Genomic DNA, 17,384 nt, shown 5'->3' with positions numbered 1-17,384 from the left:
GTAATATCCCTCAGATGGTACAATTACCCCGATGACTGGAGAAGCTTGTAATTATACACATAAGGTATAGCATTGCAAAGCTGATAGCAATGTAGGAAGTTACAGACAGGTACTGCTCTTCTAGGGAATAAAGGGCGAGCATGTTGCAATCAGCAGCCAAACTTGGATAACACGATATCTAACATATTGAAGAAAGATGCTTAATGTTTCTTCACAACAAAGTAGAAGAGTCATAAATCACGAAGTACTGATTCCTTTGGGTACCATGATTCTACAGGTTTGAAGACAAAGAATATATTGAGTTTCTTTATCATTCTCATTGTAATCTCCACATAGTAACCTTGAGGTTGGAGAGAGAGAGAAAAGAGCCTATGGAGGTATACCTTCAGTGAGGGAGAAGTGATTTTGCTTTGGATTGCCTGGATTTCTTAAAAGAAGAATCTGCTGCCTGAGTAACTAGAAGCATTTCTGAAACAACAGAAGAATTGCTAATACATTAAGTAATTCAGAGATGATTTTGTAACTGAGACTGCCCTTTAAATTTAACCACTTTCCCTATCAAATGCTCCCTTCCAAGAACTAATTACTGAGTCATTCTCATCCTGTGCATATAAGTGCTGCTTTTTTCCATCTTCAGGGGCTTTTGTGTGTGCACTGATTAATCCTATTTCTCCACACTAATACACTTCAGCTAAAAAAAAGGGGGACAATTCAAAGTGACCAGACATATTACATCAGAAGAGAATTAGCAAACTCTAATAACTGTCTAGGCATTTATTTGCTGTCGTTTACCTGATCATTTCAAAGTATTTCTGAGCCATTAAAGCTTTACAACATCCCACGAGACAGGGTGTTTTTAACCTTCTTTCACAGACAGTAAAAACGATACCGAAATAGCTTAGCCCTGGTCCTGTAGGTCATATGGGCAGTAAGAGAGAGAGGCCATAAACAAGCCGACAAGGCTGTAATGTTCCAGCCATTAGACAACACCACCTCCTTCTGGAATGAAAAGTCAGTAACACAGCTGTCCTGCACAGGGGGAAGCAAAAAACCAATTCACTGCAACTTCTGGAAAAGGATTGCAAGGCAGCCTTCCCTAAAAACCAGAGAGAGAGAGGTGAATTATGAATTTCACCTTATCAGTCACATTGCACAGTCAAAAGCAATCGGGTGTTTAGAATGTGTTCTGAACAACAGAGAGAAGCAGGTGATGCATCTTGCCAAGAAACCTTGGCATCTGCATCCCCCTCGGAGCTGTGTGAGTACAAAGCGCCTGCATTGGCAGCAATGGCAGCACCGAGAAACCGGATGGGGAGGCAGTGATCTGTGGGAGCAGAGGAGAAGGCTTTCATGGGCCGCCCCATCTTGGGTCTGCAGTGAAGCTGAGTGCTGCACCAGATCCTTTACCTGCTTGCTGGTTGGGTTTTGTCATCACACGAAGCTGTCTCTGGTACGCCAGGCTGGGCAGATAAGGGATAGGTATGCTGCTGTACATACACTGTATGTATAGCCACCCCATCCGTCTGTTAAAGCACCACAGGGGTCCAGGGGGTGTCTGGGAACAGAAATCACAGACTGCTTCTGAAGTTTCAGCCTAATGGGGAGAAGGCTATCTGAGCAGATTGCATCCAGCACCCGGGATGTACGGAGCTGAGATCATTACAGTGCTGTTAAGACCACAGCAAACGCTGAAAGGAGTCCAGGTCATTATTGCATAAGACTTGAGCGCTTTCCTGGCAGTGACTGTGAGGAATATGAAAATGTTGAAACAGAATTTATTCTCGGTTTCAACATCATGTCTCAGAAAGAGTCAACCGGCAATGGAATTTCAAGGGGGAAAAGCTCCTATAAAACTAATGGCTTTTTACTCTCTCTCTGTCAGCAGATGATTAATTCCTGGTGCTGGAGGTGCACTTCCATGGAGTTCTGGAAGTCATGAAGAAGCAAGAGAGGTTTCAACCAAGGCTTAATCATTCTATTCTCAGTCCTTGATCTGTCCAAAGCTCCACTGATTAGAAGCCAGCAAGAATTTTTCCTTGAAAAAGGCAAAAGAAAACGTCAAGATAATCTCTGTTTGCAACTTGGGATCTCACATTAACAAGAAACTAAAGCAAGACAGATTAAAAGTTTAAAGGTTTTGGCCTTTTTTTTTTTTTTTAACAAAGTTAAATGTCTGACATTCAGCACCTAAATCTTTTTTCTTGAAAGTTCTGTCTCTACTCCCAAAGCCAGTATAAACCGGCCGCCTGGGGCCTCTGAAACGTTTGCCGCACAGGCTGACACATTAATTTGGAATCGTGAGTTTAATTAGAGTGATCTGAGTTAAAATGTTTTCTCTAAGTGGCTTGCCAGTGATTATAGAAAAAAAAAACCAACCAAGTGTGACATCTCCTCTCTCCCTGTTGCTATGTTCTGAACACAAGAGCATGCAAACCTATGCCCCCCCCCCCTCAACTCCTCAACCACAGAGAACTGCATCACTTCTAGAAACACATTCCCCAGCACAACACTAACTCGTGCTGGTCATCACAGAGTAGGTCTCAACAATCTAGAGTAGAGCAGCAAGAAAGAAGTTGACTTGAAAATACTTCCTGAGCAACCATTTGTAACAAGCACCTTCTAAAAACATCCCGTGCCAGAGCTGAGAATACAGAGGTAAAAACAAAGCATACTTTATCATTGTTCTCTATAGCTTTAAACATTATTAAGAATATAGATCCAGCATGTATGCATATAGATTGTTGTATTTTTTTATATTTAAATATTTTTACCATTTTTTTATTAAGCTCCTCTCCAAACATCTGGAAATTTTAATTTAAAAAAAAAAAAAATCAGTCTTTTTAGAAAGAGGTAAAACCAGCCAAGGCTTTCTTGCCAATCAAAACATTCCCAAATACTGATTCAATTTTTTCCAAAATTTCATAAATATTTTTGAAAAATCCTCATGCTCTTTTCGCTCTTCCATGAAATGGAAAAGTTTGGTTCAAGCAGCGCTACAATTACAGAGAAAGTCCTGTTCCTGAGGGAGGCAATCAACAGTTTTCATATGAGTTAACCATTTTCTCTCTGCATTGCCTTTCATCCAGTCCATACTTTTGACTTCTGCAGTAGAAAAAGCAGGTGTCCCCCAGAACAAATTGTACATCCCTGATGTACCTCTGAAGTAGCTCTAGCCAAGACAGTATCTTTAAATGGAACCTGGTTGGCCTGCTATGGAAAAAAATAGCTTTGGATCATTTCATGAAAGACAGTTTCATAATGGAAGCGACCTTTGCTCAGCACAGGAGGCTGCATTAGGATGGTTCATCAAATAAATTTGTATGAAAGTCTTCATTTTCTTCACCTTGCTCTTCTTGTTGCTCTATTTTGTCCCTTCTCTGCCACACCATCCAGAAGGTCCATCCATTTTATCCAGGATGATATTGCAATCCTTACCTTGGCAGACAACAGCTCCCAGTTGGTTTCCTCAGCCCATGCTTTTAGCACGCTGTGACTTTTGGTGACAAAGTTATCAATAGCTCGATTAAATTGGAACGCCTTCCAGGTGTTGCAGGAAAAGTGCCACAGCTCTTGTCTTCCAGCTCAACCCTTGCCCTTTCAGTAAGCAACTCTGTGGCCCCCTCTTTAACCTGTTCCCTACCACTTGGCAGTCTGCCTACACATCCCCATCACCTTCAGGTTATTTCAGTCTCCCACACAGACCAGTGGCACCAAATCATAGAATGGCATGGGTTGGAAGGGACCCCAAGGATCATAGAGCTCCAAAACCCCTGCTACAGGCAGGGACACCAACCTCCAGGCCTGGATCTACACAAGGTTGCCCAGGGCCCCAACCAACCTGGCCTTGAACACCTCCAGGGATGGGGTATCCCCCGCCTCTGAGCAGCCTGTTCCAGCACCTCACCACTTTTTCTGTAAAAAACTTCCACCTAATATCTAATCTAAACCTTCCTTCCTTTAGCTTTAGTCCATTCCCCCTTGTCCTGCCATTATCTACCCTTTTAAAAAGTTGATTCCCCTCCTGTTTGTATGTTCCCTTCAGGTACCAGAAGGCTGCAATGAGGTCCCCCTGCAGCCTCCTCTTCTCCAGGCTGAACAAGCCCAGCTCCCCCAGCCTCTCTTCATAAGGGAGGTGCTCCAGCCCTCTAATCATCTTTGTGGCCCTCCTCTGAACCCTCTCCAACAGTTCTACATCCTTCTTGTATTGAGGGCCCCAGATCTGGACACAGTACTCCAGATGGGGCCTCACGAGGGCAGAGTAGAGGGGGACAATCACCTCCCTGTCCCTGCTGGCCACCCCTCTTCTGATGGAGCCCAGGATACCATTGGCCTTGCGAGCTGCAAGAGCACACTGCTGGCTCACGTTAAGTTTCTCATCTACCAAAGCCCTGCTAGATTAAATCTCTACATTTCACTTCATTTGAAGGGGAATTATCTTATTGAGAGAAATATTGGTTAACCAAGTACAATTCACCTTTGGAAAGCTGCATTTATTTTTTCCATTTTCTTGCCTTTCTATCTCTGTTGTTTCAAACCCTTGCTTACTGCTATGGTGACACTAATGAGCTGCCCAGATTGTTTTTCTCTTCCTTCAACAGAGGGTGTTACAGGCATTATCTCCCAATCATAAAGCGCTACCTTGGAGTTCACAGATTATTAAAAATCCTTTCTACCAGACTCGCAATTTCCTCTGCCAGACCTTGGACTATTATGAGATGGACATTATCCAGCCACTCTTCCATTGCAAGCACAATCCATCTGCACTTCTACAGCTACTCCCGACTACCTTTGTCCTCATAGCCTACCTTACGAAATGCAGCCTTGTTCTAAAACAAAAGCTAAGTATTCTTCAGTTTGAGGTCATTGTTGGACTACTCTTATCTCCATTCCCTCCTTAATTGGTTAGGGGAAAGAGGGGATCTTTTTAACCCTGCTTTTAACCAGGGTGTAGTAGTATATTAATTTTGGAAATAGTCTTGTCTCCCGTGACAGATCTCACCACAGGCCTTAAAAGGTTCAGATAAGCTATTGATGGAATTGTGTTGCGTGTCAGGAAGGTCCTTACACTTACAAATACTCAAATCTGAAGCTTCTTTGCCCTGGAATTGCAGTGGCCAATATAGTGTTAGTCAGCTAAAAACATTGGTCAAAAAGAGAAAGGAAAACTATTCTGGTATAGATTTCAGCTCCCAATATCTTTGTCATTTTGAGTATCTAAGTCAGCAAAGACTGACCAGAAACTGCTTCAATTACTGTCTTACCTTATGTGCTGCAGTGTCCCGAGGAGAGCTCCAGCCACGTAAAACAGCCCCATCCTGTGGCTGGCACTCCTAGGCCAAACCCAGCACTTCTGCAGAGCACTCCTTTGCTGTCCAGCTCACCTGGAGCACACCCAACATTTCCTGCAAGCCATATAGCCCAAGCCCATTCATCACCAAGCCAACAAAACAAGTGCACACAGCAAACACAGGACAAGTATGGAGAGTATAATGATTATTTTATGTATCTCACAGGGAGAGCCATAGGCAGCTATCCATTAAATCCCCCAAACCCTCTTCCAAGTCCTTCTGGCTCAGATGCATAAGGAGGATTCTCTCTCCTCTCCCTCAGCCTCCTTCCATCTTCATCATGCCAAAACCCCAGATCAAACCTCATTTAAGCAACATACAAGGAGCGATTTCAATTCACTTAACATATGTAATCAAATAGCTCACTGCTCAGTGTATTCCAGAGTTTGGGAATGCTTATGAAGCTGCCACAAAGCTTTCAGTGCACTGCAGAGCTCTGTTTTGGACTGCCAAAGAAACTGGAGGTTCTTGACATAAAATTGAGGTCCAGTGTGTCACAGAGTGCACATTGTTTTGTCTAACTTGAACCTGGAAACAATTTCTATGCTTTTTTCAGAACCGGTGAGTAACCACTGAGTGACCAGATTCACATCTCTTCATTAATACTGAAAGAGATTTTCACAGTGGGTTTGGCCTTCTAAGAACAATATCCACCCCCACCCCCACCCCCCATGATGCCAACTCCTCTCCTAGTTTCTATATACTGAATATCATTAAAGACCAGCTAAAATGCAGGATGTTTTTTCCTCATATCACTCCTCTTTTATCTACCATAAGGGTTTTAGGAAAGAGAGAGAGAGCAATGACAACCTCTGTAACACATTGGCCAAAATGGTATGTTTTTAGGCACTGTCCATAATGTTTTATATTTAAACTAAATAGTATGTCTGTGAACTATATTCCCATGAGGGCTGCCTAACCTGGCAGTGGCATGAGGGTGTTCCTGGGTTCTATATGCTGAAGCGAAGGCTGGCAGCAGACTTTTGCATCAGGATGCCCTTGGTATAAGACCATGAGTGAGTGCTCCAAGGTTTCTGAGGGTTTTGACACACAGACATGAGAAATGCCCTCTGGGGCCAGACCAGCCACGCACCTAGTCCTACAAGCTCTCTGTGACAGTGGCTTGCTGTAAATAAGTGTGTACAGATATGAATGCATTAACATATCCAGCATAGTTTACTCATTCCTGTCATTTCAATCACTGCAACAAAGCACTCTCCTTGCAGTGGTAATGTACACATTTATATCATCACCTGTACAATCCTAATGACCAAAGAAAATAAACTTGGTCAGTTTAATCCCTTGAGCTGTCCTCAACGAGTCTTTCTGATTGCAAACAACAAGCAGGCAGTAACCACCCCTCATTAGGAAAAAGTGAAAGAATTAATAAATGTGTATACAAAACCCATGGGCTAAGCTGGCTTATTGAAATGTATTAAGCCTGGCTAGCATCTATTATTTAGCAGAGCCAAGAAAATGGCTCCAAGTGGGGAAGGCGGTGTGTCCTAGAGAGAAACTCACTGGAGTAAACTGTATGGAAGAGGGAGATCCCCACACATTTCCAGAAGTCCCCTGGGGCTGCATGGCACAGCTGCAGCAAGCCTGAGAACTCCTGGAGGAAGGTTGTCCTGAAGACTGTGGTGCACCCCATCTCTGCTCACCAACGCTTCTCTTGGAGGTGCAGTCAGGATTGCAGTATGGGCAGAGGTACAGCCCCAGCTGTCAGTCAGGGACATCAACAGGGCCATGAGGCAACCTAACCTGCACCAGGCAATAAAGGGGTAGATTCAAATCAAAACTTTTTTTCTTATTTTTTGTCAGTTTTTTTGTTGGGTGGTTTTTTTTTTTGTGTGTGTGAAATACCAGTAATTTCCAGAGAAAGCAGCCCATTTTCTTGGAGGTAGGTGGTGTTGGCTGAAAATTAAACACATTGCCAAAAAGCAGATTTAGCGAAGAAAACTCGACCAGACCTTCTTCCAGATTCCTGCTCAGAAAAGCCTGTACTGGCCTGTGGTCCCTCTCTTCTTGCCCCCGGACTCACACACGCTGTCAGTAGCTTGCGACTTAGAAAGCAGTGAGAAGCAGCTCCTTCCAGCCTTAGTAATTTCAGTGGAGGGGAAAAGAGAGATGGAAAGGGAGATAGTGCTCAAGGAAGGCAGAATCCTTAGAAACAACAAATACGAGCACAGACAACTTAGAAGCAAAATACTATAAAATGATATTGTCAGATGTCCTCAAAAACGGTCCACAGTGGAGAACTGGCTAGTCACACAGAGCTGGCGCTCTCTACTCCCAGCTATAAAACTGTTATGAAGCTAAAATTGCATGAAATAGTTTCCTAACTTTACTTTTCCATGTATGTAATAACTATCCACACCACAAGGGTGTTTCACAACTGCAAAATGGGAAGGGAAGATATACACAAGACACTCTGTATTAAAATGTGATCCACACTATGAAAAACAAATGAGAACCCTGGATCTGACCTAACTGTGAAGTAATTTCAAGTGATAATAAGATACCAATGATGAATTTGTTAAATCTGGAGTACATGTGGAACTCATCTGAAGCGTACAGCCGAAAAATAAATATACTAATTTCAAAAATGATGCAACGTGACATTGTGTCCATAAGCAACTAGCTGAGGACAATCCTGCCTACAACTGTATTTTGTAGATATAAGTTTGGTATTTTTTTTAATGCAAGGTAATACTACTTCTTTACATAATAGTTCACCAAGGTAGCACTCTCCTCCTCAATTTAGAGATACCAAAAATGCCCCTGCCCAGTATAGCAAAAGGTCTACCAGCCACACAGCATATTGGTCTTTTAGCTCAGAAGAAACCTGAATACCAAAGTCTGGTTTCATATACATCACCATTATTTTGAATCAATCACTCATTTCTAATATCAGTGTGTTCAGAAAACAATACAATCCTTACTGCAACTGTGTTGTCAGTATGTCCATAGGACCACAGAAATTAATCTTCTAAAATCTTTTCCAGCACGACATTTCTATGATTTCATCCCAACAAGTATGTGCTGCCTTGTTCTGAATCAAGCTCCAATGTGCCCGGGCTGTCCTTCCTAGATTCTGTCTAATCTCTTCTTGAAAGACCTCAGTGACAGCAATTCGGCTACTTCCCAACAAAGTCTGTTCCAAAATCTAAGCCTTCTGGATATGTCTACAGAGTATCTCTGTTTTCCATCTACTACGTATTTTGTATTTATAGTTCTTTGTAGTTCTTTGCAATTTTCATTACTGGCATTTATGGACAAGATTTTGCAATAATTTATCCCATTCTCATACACTGATTTCTGCTTGTTCACTGGATAAGGAAATTAGGTCTCCAAGGCAGATTTCTTTTTTCTGTTCCCAGTGCTAGGAGCTTACAAGTCAGGTGAAGAGATGCTGAGTACTGAAGGACTGATGAATCTGGAGGGAAGCACCTCTAGTCAGTAAGACTCATCTACATATAAATCCATTCCAGAAGAAGGTACTGCTTGAAATGAAGATAGGAGTAACTCTGTGATAACCCTGTGGTGGCTAAATAAGCCGTTAGTAGCTAAATAACATATCACTTTGCACTGGTTAGCTCTCAGAGAAGGAAAACTAGATGCACCCTCCTCCTCAGCAAGCGTGTAATTTACTGACAGGCCACTTGCTGCCAGTTTTGTTTCTAACAGATTTTAACTCCACATAACTCAGGAACATTTGCCCACTTGAACAGAGACTTCATTTTCACTGTACAGCAGAGACTTGAAATATGTGAATAGTGCCATATAAATATAGATAATGTCAGAATTTGAAGCATTTTCCATTCCTTATTTATTTATTGTGCCGTCTCCAGAGCATCACTCCTTTTATAGCCTCATACTAGAGTCCAAAGTCTGGGTAACAGTTAGGCTGTACTTCTATGACAAACACTGATAATTTATCAATAAGGAAGTAGAAACAGAGATTTATCAAGGAGATAGGTAACTACTGACTCCGGAGTGGTGTGACAATTAAATGAGAGCATTCTACATTTTCAAGGACTTTTTGAAAAAGCTTTTCTGGATTGCCCCATGGAGAAATCAAGGAGCAGGAGGGACATGTGACACTGCAACCTTTCACAACACAACAGCCTAAGGGCAATGACAAGATTTTCATACAGCTGAGGGTAAGCAGCCCGTAACTCCCACAATAGACCATTCCATGTCAGAAAAAGAGACCTCAGTCTTTGACCTCTACATGATTCATACTCTTTCAAGTTAGTACTGAAGACAAAACATATGAAAATAAAGTTAGGATAGCTGTTTAGCTGTAAACCCAGGACTGTCTGGTCACATGTAATTTTTACTCTCTTTTATTTACCTTTGTCTTCCTGCACATAACATTACCACTGAGAATTAAAACCCCAATGAGCTATGGATAGGTTCTCGGGCTGACTTCAGTTCACTGAGTACTGAAATGCCCATGTAACTGCATTGGATCTGTTTGAGATGGAGGTAATCTTCCCCACAGCAGCCCACCTAGTGCTGTGCACTGGTAGGGAGAAAGGTATTGATAACATGCCAGTGTTTTGGCTACTGCTGAGCAGTGCTGGCACCCATCAAGGCTGCCTCCCCAACATTCGCCCCTCACCAGTAGGCTGAACAAGATCTCAGGAAACAACACAGCCAGGACAGCTGACTCAAACTGACCAAAGGGATATCTGTACCATATGATGTCTGCTCAGCAGTGAGAAGCTGAAAGGAGGAGGAAGTGGGGCCATTAGTTATTTATGTTTGTCTGCCAGAGAAACTGAATACATCTCCCTCTCCCTACCCAGGATTGATGTGGATGGTTTTGTTATGCAGGCTACCAAGGTCCTTGCTCACCCTTATGTGAGCTGTTTAATACTACTAAATTAATTCTGTTGGCACATTATTGATTTTATGGAATCCGGTCTTATCCTGCTGTAAGAGAAGGTAATTTTGAGTCAGACAATATGCTCTGAGGTGGCCGATTCCTGGGTGGCAGGGTGTGTGGAAGGATGTGGACAGGTTCCTAGGATGGTTATCACCTCCCACAACCTGTGACTTTTCACCTGAAACCCTGGCAAACCAACACACCACCTGACAGAAGGGTGCCTTGCCTACACCAATGAAAACCAGCAGCTTCTAGCACTGTACTGGGGCCCGGTCTGTGCCTGTAAAACCAGAGTGCAGTACTCTCAGAGGACTCTGGTTGAAGCAGGGACCCAAACTGTGTCTGAGGACACCCTGGCTGAGATGGGGATGCAAAAAACAGCTACAGTAATTGCACTAGTTGTGAAAAAGAAACAGAGGACAGATCCATAGCATTGATTAGTAAGGGAAGAGGAGGGAAGGTTTGATCAAGACAACAATCCTTCAACAAAGAAATTGGAAGGACAAGTGAGAAAATTAAGAGAGGAAATGGAAAGTACCAGGGGTCTCTGAACTCATCAAAACTTTGAGACACATGGAAAGATTACAGCCTCCAGACAGGTGAGCAGATTGCTGTCTGGCTGCTCCGATGGTGGGATAACAGGTCCAACAGTCAGCAGCTGGAAGGTCAGGAAGCCCAAAAGCTGGGATCCCTTGCTAGAAACTGAGGAGGAATTGGAAAAGAGGCAGCAATTTGCAGTCTCTGGAGATAGCTACTCAAGTGTGAAGCCAAGATATCCATTCAAGGAAGATCTTGTGGACTCTCCAGGAAAGTAGACTACTGAATATACCCAGTACCTGAGAGAATTACTGGTGCTGAAAGTCATCTACAGTGATCTAGACAATGACACTGTCTCCAAAGATCCAGAGGATGTGCACATAGACCATGTGGAAAAAGGTGCAAAGTGCCCCAGCATCATACTCCAAGAGATTTGCAACGATGCCAATGATTGCAAATACACTATATCTGTGGAGAAAGTGTCTTCTTTATGTCTAGTCTCCTGAAAGATCCCTTTGCTGTGGGATTGCTGTGAGCTGAAGAACAGCAGGTGCCAACTGCTACCAGGACAGTGCACTGGAAGCACTTTTGCACAAAACAAGACTCCCTGGCTCCCATCCATGAGCTGACTCATCAGCTGCAGAACCAAGGAGTAATCAGCAAGACTCACGCACCTTTTAATAGTCCCATATGACCAGTGCAAAAGTCTGACAAAGGGTGGATGAGTAGACCTGAGCTAAATGACACCACCACTGAACACTGCAGTACCTGACATGTTAGAGCTCTAGTGTGAACTAGAGTTGAAGGCAGCCAAGTGTTACAGCACAACTGACATTGCCAATGCATTTTTCTCAATTCCTTTGACAGGAGAGTCCAGGCCACAGTGTGCTTTTGTGGGGATGGGTATCCAATACAACTGGACTCAACTACCCCAGGGGTGGAAGCACAGCCCTACCATTTGCCATGGACCAATCCAGACTGCACTAGAAAAGGGTGATGCCCCTGGACATCTACAATGCATCAATGACATCACTGTATGGGGCAACAAGGTAGAACAAGTGTTTGAGAATGGGGAAAAAAGTAATTCAGATTCTTCTGAAAACTGGTTTTGTCAAGAAGAAAAGCAAGGTCAAGGGACCTGCACAGGAGATTCAGCTCTTGGGAATAAAATGGCAGGATGGACACTGTCATACACATATGGATGTTGTGAACAAGATAGCATAGAACTCACACAAAAAATGTCATGAAAAATTATCCTTTTAATCTTAATTATTGAACTTACAGGAGTCATTTACTAGGTCTGCTTTTATGAACTGAAGACTTGACTAAAAGGAATATTTCTATTGATTTCACAAACCAGAAAATGTCTTAACCTTTTTTTAACATTGTCTTTAAAAATTTGTCTCTGTATGGCAAGCACAAAGGAGAATTTCCCAACCAATATATTTTTGATAATCACAGCCACTGTAAATACCTAGTTGCATACGTATAAAGAACATCATATAAAATAAACATTGTATTGATCCTCCTCCCTCTTAAAAAAAAAAAAAATCTCTTTTGGAAACATTTACACTTCTGTCAAAAAAAATCCCAGAACAGTCAAAAAAAAGTATTTAATTCCAGTCCATATTCAGATAAAGTTTCAGAACAAGTTCATTTACCATTGACGAGAAAAGGCTGAGAAAATACAAACAGCAAGTCTGAACCTCATCTACACCATGTGCTTTTTTTATGCTACTTTGGCATGGCTAAAGAAAAAAACACCCAACCCTTTTCTGAAAAAAAAAAAAAAAAAAGCCTTTTCTGATGCATAAATTATATTTCCACCTATGCAGAGGCCTTGCCAGAAGTGCAAAAAGAAGCCCTGGTAAATTAAAGCAAGCCCAGCATTCATACATAAAGCATAAGTGTCCCCTCTCTTCTTGCTCAATCAGACAAAGTTTATAAATAATATCTGTTTTCACAACATGAAGCCCACATGCACACTCATCTTTGCATCATTGCTTACAGTTCTATTATTATGTCACATACAGGGGTCGGACTCAACATCCCACATGCAAACACCAACTTTGCATCTTCAGATACAGCACCTGCACGTTAAAAACCAGACTTGGGCTCAGTACTACCCCTGGACCTCTGATCCATAGATCAGAACTGCATGTCTGGACTTGAGTGTTATCAATCAAAAACACCCCAGCAGCTATCAAAACCAACATGTATGTATGAAAGACCCTACCTAGAGCGTGAAGAAATGATAACTTTTGTTTAAATATCACAAGCACTTCCTTAGTGTCCAGGTCTGCCAGATCCGTAAGCTCCTCACAGAGTTCAGAAAGCACAGAGTGCCTCAGGTCACAGCACCCACCCTCCCCAACTGGTGGGATTAACCCCTTCAGACATGACCTTCTCCAGGAAGCCCACTGCAGGAAGATTTGAGCTGCCCCACCCACAATGGGACTCCTTACAGCACTGCCTTCTGCCACACAGGCAGAGTGGGTTGGACAAGTTTTGCACGTGTCTAATAAGTCACCAGTATGATGGGAAAAATTCATCCAATGCCAAGAGCTCCAGCAAGACCATATAACACTTCATTTGTGTGCTAAAAAGTCAATAGGGATTTAAATGAATTAGATCCTTGTGCACAAGACAAAGTTAACCCTTGCTGGATAAACATTTATTAGTGGATCAGAAATAGATAGGACAGATTTCTTATAAAGTAGTTTCATTTGAATGTGAATTAAATGACAGACCTACCATGTCTTCAATCGGTTCCTCTTCATAACTTTTCTTCTTTTTTAGGTTGTTGGGGGGTAGGGGGAGGGGGGGATTGGTTGGTTTTGGGTTTTTTTGAATGCAGTGTAACAAAAACAAAAGATAACTTCTAAAAGCAAAAGAAATAAATCAGAACACTCAGCATCAAGACTCTCACTCTGGTTTGACTTGAAACAGAACAAACACATTACAAAGTAGAGCCAAAGTTTGCCAAGTCTCTTTAATGATCCAGAAACTGATTACGACGTACTGAATTTTGCCAGTTAGTAAATCTGCCCACATACACAACAGCAAAACAAAACTTCAGGACTCCAGCACCCACAAGATTTTCTGTTCAGCATTGCACAGATCCAATAGTGTAATACCTGCTAAGGAAATCCCTTGATGGTTAATGGGATGAAACCAACAGACAGAAGAAGATATTATCCACAGACACCCATAGATGCAGCCCCAGTGAAGTGTTTCTGCCAGCTGTGCTGCAGTCCCATCCATGTCACCCCTGGCCCTCAAAAAGCTTCAGTGAGACTGGACGGCTAAACCCAAACCTCTATCCTGGTGCTTGTGCCTTCCTCCTCCTCTTACCTGTGTGCTCTTGTCACTGTTTTTGCATGTAAAAACAGTTGCACTGTTTCATGCTCCCGTGTGGATCAGCAGAGGACAGAGACAAAGTGTTATCATCCATTTTTTCATTAGCACAGGGCACAATTAGGGCCTGACCCAAAGCCATCTCAAACCAGCTGATGTCTATCCATTCACTCCCCTGGGCTTTTGATCAGCACATGTCCCCACGTGGCACAAAACACAGCACAATTATTTTCACACACAAGTACATTGACAAGAGGTCACCATCATTTTGAAGATGTACGTGCTGCGCCTATCAAAGCCAAGGGGTCATAACCCTAAGAAATGACTGAATTTGTATACACAAGGTGGGGGCTGGAAAATTAAATTACCTTTGCTACAGAGACCCATCTTTGTTTTCCAAGCTGTTCTTTTTTCCTACTCAAGTGTTTTATGCTTCTCTCATCAGTAAGCACCACCACTCGGGAATGGATATGTCCTTGGGTGGACACAGGATTCCTGGTGTTACTGCTGCAGCTATGCATCTTCCCAGCAAATCTCCATCTTAATTGTACTTCTTCCCTAAAGCAACGCGCTTTTAAGTCAATTAGGGTTTACAAATATCTCAGAAAGTCAAGTGAAGTCCAAGTGGATGAAAGGCAGTTTTATTTTCCTGCTAAAAAATTTCCAATCACCTATTTTTATTTTAGCAGGGGAAATCTTCATGATTTAATAACTAGAAGCCATTTAACAAACATGAACTCAAACAAGTACTTGTAAAGAACAAAAACAAATGCTTCACTCTGAAAGGTATGTTTTCCTTTTAAACACTTTTCCGTTAGAATAGAAACATAAATTTAATGGATTTTTACTTTTTTTTTTCTAACAGAAAGTTATTCCCCCTCCCACCACAGATGGCTAGATGTTGACTCAGTGCAAGGAACTCGGGAGGTTATACAAACATACCTAGCTTGACAATCCATTATAACTTGGCTAATGCCCCTCCATCACCAATAATCAAGGCTCTGCTAACGCTTTCATTCCTTTCTTTCTTATTTTTGCTGAGCACAGTTCGCTCTGCTCAGCTGAATGACCAGGATTTCTTTTCTCTTTAAAAGAAAGGGCCTTCTTGAAAGCCCCTGAAGGGAAAAATACTTATTTCTCAAACGAAGCCCTTGCAAGGGTTTGCCTCTTGCAGGTGAATTTGCAGAAGCGTTCATTTTTAGAGCTGTTTCAGGCATAGTGTTCTCTCAGCTCCCCCCTTTTCAAATGGCAGCACTGTGCAGGGGAACAGTGCCCAGCTGCAGCACCTAACCCTGTATGACTGCCCAGCCCTAGAACTACTCAATTGAAAATCTGAAATTGAGATTTGATCCTAACGGAGCTGCCAAAGTCCCAAATCTACCCCATACAAAGCTCCTCAACCCTAGTGGAAAACATCTCCAAGCAAAAGAATCCTGCTAATTCAGACTTCCTTATCAGCTTCCTTATGGAGGACTGAAATATCATTTTTAAAGGGTTATTTGGGGCTTTGTTTCAGTTAGTGGGTGGCACAGTGGTAGCCTGTGGGCTCAGCTTCTCCAGCCACCCAAATTCAGGCTCTCCCAGGGGAAGTTCTGGGATCTCCCAGGGATGTACAGCAGCACAGTGAAACAACAGTCTCACCATTGACTCACATCCTTGCCTAGACCCCTGCAAAGAAAAGCGTTACTCCACCTCAGCTTGTTGATACAGGTGTCTCCAAAGAGCTTTTGCCATGGCCACAGGCTCCGCTCTTGTCCAGCTCCTGTGCAGGGAGTAGCTGGGTGAAGGAGAGGAACTGGCAGCCCAGCACCTGAATCACGTGCAATAGCACACAAATCACGTGCAATACAAGGGGGGGAACACGTCCTGCTTCTGCCAAGCAATGTCGCCCCTGGCCAGTGTCCAAAGCATGTCTGACCCGTGCATCTATTGGTGCACTGCACCACATGCTGAGTTGAGGTAAGTAAAGCTTGGCAAGTTTGCATTTCCCCACAGAGCATCGCTGCTGCAGGCAGGATCACCTCTCAGGCCCAGCAAAACGTAACAAATGGGGCCCTCTGACTTCTCCCAGTTGGGGTCTCTTTGATGAAGCAAAGCAGGACTGAATAAACAAACTCATCTTACCCAGCCTCTGTGGGAATCCAAACATTTCTAAAGATTTTGTCATCTCGAATTGAATACAGAAATGAGGGTAATGTATTGAAAAGACCCTGAGGGAGTCAAGTAATATTTAAAAAAAGAAGTGACTTAGGAGCTCTGGAGCTTACTCCTGCCAAAACCCTCAGATGTAGAGTCTTAAATCAATGACTGGGAATTTAGGCGGTGTCTAAGGCCTTCATCCAGCCAGCAACCCTTAAAATGGTCTTATCTGCAAAGGCTTTGAAATCTCATTCCCGTCTCCCTCGTGGGAAAGACAACACACCCAAATGCAATAATGGTAAGGCAAAAACATCTCTAAAACTCACCCACTTAAGTGAAGCCCTTTATCCATCCCTTTTGTTCCTGCCACCAAAAGAAAGCACAGCTCCATGGAGGACCCTCTGCAGCATGAGGATGCTCTGGGCATGGGATGACAGCATTGGAGTGGAGCTGACAGGACAGGCGATCACCTCCTGGAGACCAGTGCCACCAGCAAGCCCGTGACAGGCAGAGGGACACATGCCAGCAGGGCTGGGGACCACATTCTATGGAGCTGTCGACAGCACAGGACTATGTGGTGCAGCCCCAGATGCCACAGCATGTTCCAACCCTGTTAGGATGAGCATGGGGACAGTGAGCTCACCTCCCACCACAAAACATCAGAGAGAAGACCTACCCACTGAGACAGTGCTAGCACACCTGCCTCACCTCTGACGCCACAGAGAGGTGAGGCCAAGCTTTTGACAGTGATAGCATCCTAAAGCATTCACAAAACCAATCAGTCAAAGAGCCAGGAGACATGTGGAGGGAGCCAGTGGAGAGCACAGCATCCAACTCTGCAAATCCCTTAAGCATGGGTTTAAGTGCTTAGCGAAATAGGGCATCTGCACAGATACCTCCTAGTATCCCATGAAGGGACAAGGGTGTGACCCTCTCCCCTGCAAAAACTCACAATGGCAAGTAAAGACAGCAAGGAGATGCAGACAGCCTGCAGAAGAGGTGGTCTGTATCCAGAGGGATCTTCCTTGGAGCAGTTCACTTCTCTGAGAAGTTACATTGAGTTATTACCATACAGTATTTTTCCTCTCTTTTGCCATAAGGCTTCTTTT

The sequence above is a fragment of the Gallinula chloropus genome, assembly GCF_964237585.1.
Source record: "Gallinula chloropus genome assembly, chromosome: 4".
NCBI lineage: Eukaryota > Metazoa > Chordata > Aves > Gruiformes > Rallidae > Gallinula > Gallinula chloropus.
Note: the sequence above shows the minus strand (reverse complement) of the source record.